At 37.2% G+C, this 8,222-nt stretch overlaps 1 pseudogene; it reads right to left on the minus strand.

Moving 5' to 3' along the window:
• The window catches only part of LOC122141220, a 43,324-nt pseudogene extending 36,725 nt beyond the window's left edge, over window positions 1–6,599 (minus strand).
• Window positions 6,600–8,222: the final 1,623 nt, after the last annotated feature.

The following is an 8,222-nucleotide window of genomic DNA, read 5'->3' on the forward strand; positions in this document are numbered from 1 at the left end:
GGAAAATTAGCCTGTGTATCATGTTTAACCTTGTTTATCATTCCTTTTGATTGGTTCTGACAATGACTCCATTATGAAGCAATTTCTTACTCTTCTCTACTCTTATGTATAATAAAACAGCTTAACAGTGGCGAACCTATCGGCCCAGGCCAACAAAATATATTAGGCTCTTTGTGATTTTCTTGTCCATTTCCAATGTATCCATTCTAATTACTGACAGCCTTATTTTATCAGTATATAATAAAAAAAAACAATAAAAATTCCCCTGAAACCTTTTTTAGTGAACTATACAAATATTTATATGTGCATTACCTTTGAAAATGTTGGGGTTGGTAAGAAGTTTTTATGTGTTTTTTTAAAAAAAAGCATTTTATGCTCACCAAGGCTGGATTTATTTGATAAAAAATACAGTAAAACAGTAGCCTACTATTGTGAAATATTTTTTTATAGTTTTCTATATGAATATATTTTACAATATTAATTATTTCTGTGATGCAAAGCTGAATTTTCAGCATCATTAACTCCAATCTTGAGTTTCACATGATCCATCAGAAATCATTCTAATATGCTGATGTGCTGCTTAACAAACATTTCTTCATTATTATTACTTTTTTCTATTATTAAAAATGTTATTAAAACTGGATACCTGTTATACATTTAACTTTTTTTTAAACAGAACATTACGTAAAGGTATTAACTGTCACTTTAATGCATCCCTGCTAAATAAATATGAATTTCTTTTTAAAAAAAAAGGCATTTACTGTATATTATTTAAGGTTAAGGCTAAAGAATTAAAAAAAACTTTTAAAACCCTTAGTTTTTGAATTGCTCACATACTAAGCACTCTCAGAAAGAAAGGTTCAATAGCTGTCACTGGGGTAGTACATGTTTTAAAAGCATTTCAAATGTGCATTTTTAAGTACTAATATGCACAGTTTAGGTACTTATATCTAGTATCTTTAAGGTACCAATATGAACCCTTTACATACCCTTTTGAAAAAGGTGCCTCCTCATTAACAGCTTTTGTCTTTTTTTCTAAAGAATGAAACACCCCACCAAAAACTTATACTTTGGGAAAGTCATGGCCTAGTGGTTAGAGAGTTTGACTCCTAACCTTAGGTTGTGGGTTCAAGTCTCGGACAGACAATACCACGACTGAGGTGCCCTTGAGCAAGGCACCGAACCCCCAACTGCTCCCCGGGTGCTGCAGCATAAATGGCCCCCACTGCTCCAGGTGTGTGTTCACGGTGTGTGTGTGTGTGTTCACTGCTGTGTGTGTGCTTTGGATGGGTTAAATGCAGAACACGAATTCTGAGTATGGGTCACCATACTTGGCTGTATGTCACTTCACTTTCACTTTTTTTTTTTCTCTTTCATATCTTCTTGTTCTTTTGGTACAAATGTGTCCCCTGAAAGCAAACGCAAAGAAATCTGCTAACTAGATGATGCCAGAGGCGGACAAAGTACACAACTTCATTACTTGAGAGAAAGTACAGATACTACTGGTCAAATACTACTCCACTACAAGTGAAAGTTGTAAAGACAGGTTTTTACTTAAGTAAAAGTATGAAAGTACATGCTTTTAAAACTATTTAAGTATCAAAAGTAAATGCTTTTTTTATTGTCACATTGTTGTATACTTACAATACCTTATGCCACTGATGGAACGTACTGAATACATTGATTTAGCTTGTATTATCTGTGGCAATTAAGAGCTTTATGTTACCAAACCTATAGAAAATGGAACAACTGAATGAAGATAACCATCTTTATTTTTTTTATTTACAACACTCCTACAGAGTACATTGAACTCATTTTTAATACTTGTTTAAAAGTTACAAAGTTATTTTTCAAAGAGATATTGAAGACATGATATGGTTCATTTTAGGCAACAAAGCAAACATTGAAAAGAAAAACAAATCTTTAGTCTTTTCAGAAAACTGGGGATGGAACATACTCTCTCAGTATGGCAATGGGTATTCACATTGTGCCAAAGAACTGTCTTTTTTAATTTTGCCATCAACTGATCAGTGTTCATAAAATGCTCACAAATCAGTGAACTTCACATCATGTGGCTAGGGTTGGGTATTGTTTGAATTTTATCCATTCCGATTCTGCTTACTGATTTAAATTTTTTCAATTCCCAGTTTAGAATCCAAAGTTGTAAAAAACTGAAGTAAAACATTTTGACCTTAGTGATCATTTAACCTACTTATTGACTTATTGATACAAAAAATAAATGTATTTATGTGCAGTGTTTTGACAATAAAATAATAGCATCAATTTACCAGTAGGCCTGACTAGTAAGGTTTTTTATATATGTTAACAGCAGCCATTTTTGACAGATATATTAGCCTACCATTTGTATTTCCATAGCCTTGCATAGCCAGACATTCAGACTGAAGGGGGTTTTGTGCAACAGCATCTTTGTTTCCAGGTGGAGCGTTAAAGAACGCGACACACACGTCTCGTAGAAATCCTTTAGAATTCAACCAATCTGATGATGACTTTGACATTCCTGAAGTGTTTCCACTTTTGTATCCCATATGCATCAGACGTATAGCCAACGGTCCATGGGTGTGATGTCTGAGGCTGAGACTAGTATTGCCATAGTTTAACTACAAATAGTAAACTATAGTTACTATAATGAAACTATGTTAAATTTGTGGTTACTGTAGTTTTAATACAAATAGCATAATTATGATTACTATAGTGAGAGAATAGTGAATTTATGAAAACTGTGATTTTACCGCAAATACCATAGTTAAACTAGTTACTATAGTAAAAACATGGTTAATTTTCCAAAGAGCTTTAATGACTTAACACATACACATGCAAGTTCACACAGAAGGTCCGGAGGTTGCCAGATTTTCTTAAACAAATCAGCCTAACATCCATTCAAACCTACTGGAAAACTACTGGAAGACTCGGCAACACTGGAAGGTCCTGAGAGTTCACAGGCTGGACTTTCACGGAGGATAAGGGTTCAGTGAATCTGAAAATGCACACACTGGAAAAACTGCTACATATAATGACTTTCTACTTGGGGGACCTGTGATATAAATGTAGCGGAATAAAAAGTATGATATTTGTCTTTCAAACGTAGTGAAGTTGAAGTAGCAAAAATAAAAAATGCTGCAGGACGCTGCAGGACGGCACTAATCAGTGAGGTGCGATTTCATGCTGTTATCTAAATGTTCCTGATCTCCCGAGGGAAGCTGTGCCCAATCAGATTGTACTGTGCGTTAGGCTACATTGTGACAGTGATGTGTCCCCATAACAGTCCAGACAGCTGATGCCCCGTTACATGTCTCAGGGCACCTCTTTCCACAGTGCCTTGCTCTAACCATGTGTGTGTGTGTGTGTATCTGGACTGAGATTCATCAGCCTTTTTGCATGTGATAGTTCACACCCTGCAGAGCTCACAGCCAGAGGCGTAAACAAACTCTGTGGCCTGAACACACAAAAATGCATACAAAGACACACAAAATCGGTCTTTCTTCAAAACAAGACCTCTATCTCGCGCAAAGACACAGAGATGCACAAACACACACAAGAAAATTGGATGCACATTCAATTCAAAATGGACATCGGCTCCATTGCTGTGAATACAGTAAGAGTGTGTGAGTGATAGAGAGCTGTGTGGAGTTACGCGCTCTTCGATGGCATCAATGAGTTCCTCGCCAGTCTCGGAGGGCACAAGCTTCTGAATATACCACACACACACTTGGCAGATTGTACCAAAATCACTACGTCTCCTTTCAAACTGATAGACGGCCAACATACACACACAAAGTGCCTATTAAAACCCATTATATAAATCCATACACAGATCTATAAATGGTCCTTGTAGGATTTTAAAACACCATTAGTATTTGATGTGTGTTGCGTAACACAAATTCCATTGTGTATGGTGGCCCATCAGTTTAATTTGGCCAAAGCAGTCCAAATGAGCCATGATTTTATCATTCTCTGACAGAGAAATGTAATCATTCTTAGACAAAACTAACAAAAAAGTGTGTGATTATTACAGGTCTAAGAGAGTGTGCTCACCTGCGGTGTGAGAAAATTTCTAATCTGAATTCTACACGCGATCTGACTGTAAACACTTTAACTCAGATAAGGCTTATATCCATTCTAAACATGGCAGGAATTATGGCGTTCAGGTCAACAGCCTTCCAATATCATCTGCAGAATGTAAACAAACTGTAACAGAAAGATATAGTCCCCAGAAAGAGACAAAAAAGATAACATTTTCAACAATAAATCTCAATGCTATATTCAACCAGTCTAAAGCAGTCTGAAACGTCCAGCCTTACAAAAAGTCATCATGGTTCAGGAAGAACACTACAGCGATGTCCCAAAAGCATTTTTCTATTTCATTTTTTTTGTTAGGGTAAACTTAAACAGTCACTGAAGTGAAAATGAAATGTATTAGAAATATTTATTATGCCACTTTCAGTTCCACATACTGTAGCAGAGTTTCGAGATTTGACCTTTAACAACACTGTAAATTTACACAACTTAATAAAAGACACCAAAACAGATACAGTGGCTCAAAACACAATGACATTCAGAGATTTTTATGAGCAGTCCAAGTGTCCAAATGCCTTTTGGGCCCACTTTTATGTTTAAGGCAGTAGTATTCAATTGGTTTTGCATCATAACCTAGATTTAACTTTAATTACGCAATGGCGACCCAAATCTGTAACAAAACATTGTATTGTGTAAAATGTCAACAAGAATCTTCTTAAAATCATACGTGAAACTTGAAATAGACAAAACATTATGCTAAAGTATTAGCATTAGACAGCATGAGCCCTGTTTGGTGAACCCAACCTGCTATTTGACAGCAGTACTAATTTAATTCCTACTTGATTCCCCACCTGCATTAAAATACATCTACTACATACAAACACTGATCAGAGAGGGAGTTTTGCAGTGAGGAAATTACATGCATTATAATAAAAGTTAATTTATAAATCTGAAAGGTGTATAACGTTGCATAAAATGGTTGAATAAAATAATATAAAAAATGAACATTATTTGACATTTAAAAAATAGCCTTGGCTATTTGATCCACAGTTTGTTTGTGCTGCATGCACTGTTTGATTGGATGCACTGCCTTGAGGTCAAAAATCAAAATTATCTGGGATGGGTTTTCTCCTTACAATATATGACATTGTTGGTTCTCTGCTAGCCATGAGCCTATGCATTTCTTTGTCTTAAACAGTAGAGTATGGTGCTATAGAAACTCCAACATCATGGGTTCAATTCCCAGAAAATACATGAGTTGATCAAACGTACCTTAAATGTATTTAAGTTGCTAAGCTTGGAATAAAGCATCTCCCAAATGCACCAATGTGTAAATATATATATATATATACAACATATCAAAACAAACCTGAGGCCCATTTTTGGGTCCTGACCCACCAGTTGAGCACTACATAGACCATACAAACTATGTTCCCATACATCACCTCCCAGAAACTAACTAGGGTAATTTTTGCCAAATGATCTTTTTTTTTTTGTTTTTTTAATATTTTATTTAAATTTTTTTTTTTTTAATTTTTTGATGTGTTTGTCCAATGAAGGGTTTAGTGCCTCTACGTGCATCCTAGAGATGCTATTATTTATTTAATACATCAAAAAATTGCTCTGACAGTGGTTGAGAGACTAGCTAACTACTTAAAAAAAACCAAGCAGAAACATTTTATTTTACATTTGCCAAAGAAACTTGCATCGCATTCAATGTATACATTTAAGCAGTTCTCACATTTCCTGAGAATTGAACTCATGTTGTTAGCGCCATGCGTTCCTATTTGAGCTACAGGAATTGCAATATTTTGCACACCTATTCGATGCTGATTCCATTAAAACAGTTCATGTAAATGCTGTGGGTTTTATACTGTTAAACACATCTTTGTAAATGTAAATAATAAACATGGTCCTTTACTGGGCTCCCACCTGTTTGAAATTTTTGAATGAACAAAACTCATTCACTTAACCTAGCATGTGAATGACAAAATAACATATTAGAGATGTCAAACTAGACATAATTATCAGTAAACAATAAGCATATGGTGGCAATAAGCATCCAGCTGATGATTCACGACAACACACATGCAGTGATGACACTGAAACACTGAATGAATGACAAGATGCTGGAAATAATGTGAGATAAAGAACAAAAAAACGATCCCCACCATCTTGCCATTCATTCATTCCTCATACCTTGACGCTGGTGCTGCTGGTCTGAGTCTCGGCCTCCGTGCACATGTGTCCGCCGCTGTTCTCTCTCCGCTCTCGGTGGGAGTTGGTCCGTGTGTGCCTGCTCTGGTACGCGATCACGGAGGGGATGGTGTCCGCCGCGTCGGTCTTAATGAAGAGGCCGTGCAGAGTGGTCGCCGTGCCCTGCGAGATGGTTGTGGTCTGGTGCGGCGAGTTGGACTCATCCGAGTCGCGGCAGTAGATCACCCCGCTCTGCGAGACGTGGATGCTGGGAGCGCAGCCCATTGTTCCCCGCGCCTCGCTGCGTAAAACCCGAAGGAACGGATCTCAAGACCACCGCCGCCGCTCCCGGGCCGCTGTCACGCCGCCGTTCCCCCGTACATTGGCCGGTGGTCGCGCTGCTTAGTTCCGCCTGCCTCTCTCCAGCGCGCGTCAAGGAGAAACGGAGAGGAGATCCATCTCGCCGCTTTATTTATCAGTGATCATATCAGATCAGATCGATGACACCTCGGCTGTCCAAACCGTGAGCCCGCTGAGTTTGTGCCATGTCACATTTTGGACGAATTACAACCTCATTTCACCTCGGCGTATGATACTAAAGGTCAAGCTGCACGATGCGATCCATTTTCTCGCGGTATTGATCATCTGTATGTTCATCACGACGGCGGAGCTCTTAAATTACAGACGCAAAGCATCAGACTGAGAATATGCCTCAAAACTTACACTCATGGAGCGTCATCAGTGACAGACACATCAGTGACTCCCTCTTCCCATGAAAACACACACACACACACACACACACACACACACACACACACAAACACACTTGTTCAATGGCACACACACACACACACACACACACACACACGTATCCATGACTGTATTCATAGCGTGCAAAAATGCATAAACAAGACTAGTGATTGACTCAACAACTATTACCGAAGCTAATATCTGGACAACAGGGTGACCCATAAATGTAGCTAACACCATCCTGCATCCAATGCTTGTTTCTCACAAAGTTTTTAGAGCTGATTCCAAAAATAGCACTGTTTTGCTCTAGCATGTCACACTTTCTTACAAAATATGATGCATTTATGATTATTTGTAAGGTAAAGAAGTCTTGTATTATCTCTAAAGTTACCTGAAAAACTGCCACAAAGACACGCTGCCTATCTTTCTCTGAGTTACAACTTTTTGTTCAATTCTCAGCCCACTTTAACATGTATGAATGATTCTGAAGACATTATTCTGTCCATAATCCTGTTTTTAAGGTTAGAATTTTGGCCAGTGACAAGAAAAACATGACCTAGATGTTTTCTGCTACATCTGTGTGTTTCACATGCAAACAGTGACAGAAAAATACAGATTTTCTGAAAAGTTATTTGACATTAAATAGAGTATTTGAATAGTTTTCTTCACTTCTTTGCAGATTGTAAGTTAAATGCATTTTAAATACTATTTTTTGTCATTAAAAGCAGTCATTTTGACCGCTTTATTTTGATAAGTACATAAAAAAATTCTTTATTTGTTTTTAAATTCAGCATAATCAAATGAGAAAATATTAGGCCTTTTTTTTACGAACACCTGTAATTTGAAGCAAATGAAGCATACAACATTGCTTCCTGAACACGTACTTCACACAATGTTTACTTATAAAATTCACTCAAAAATAAACAGACAATATGTGTTATACATTCTTACAGCTGTCAGTGATAGAGGAACTTCTGTCTGTCAGTGAACCAAGTGGGCATGTTTTATGAACTGATAAAACGAAACAAGGTGATGCAATTGACCTTCGCCTTGATGCATCAAAAATGCTTTGAACATTAGAACGTTCATAAACAGTGTTTCTGCAGGCTAAACAGTAGAGCCTAGAGTTGAATTCCCAGGGAGTGCATGAACCAATAAAATATGAATGCAATAAGTCATTTAAAGCATCTGCCAAATGCATAAAAATGTACAGTGCAAGACTTCAGGATCAGTGATAGTAC

Source organism: Cyprinus carpio, chromosome B21 (assembly GCF_018340385.1).
Source record: "Cyprinus carpio isolate SPL01 chromosome B21, ASM1834038v1, whole genome shotgun sequence".
In the NCBI taxonomy this organism is placed as follows: Eukaryota; Metazoa; Chordata; class Actinopteri; order Cypriniformes; family Cyprinidae; genus Cyprinus; species Cyprinus carpio.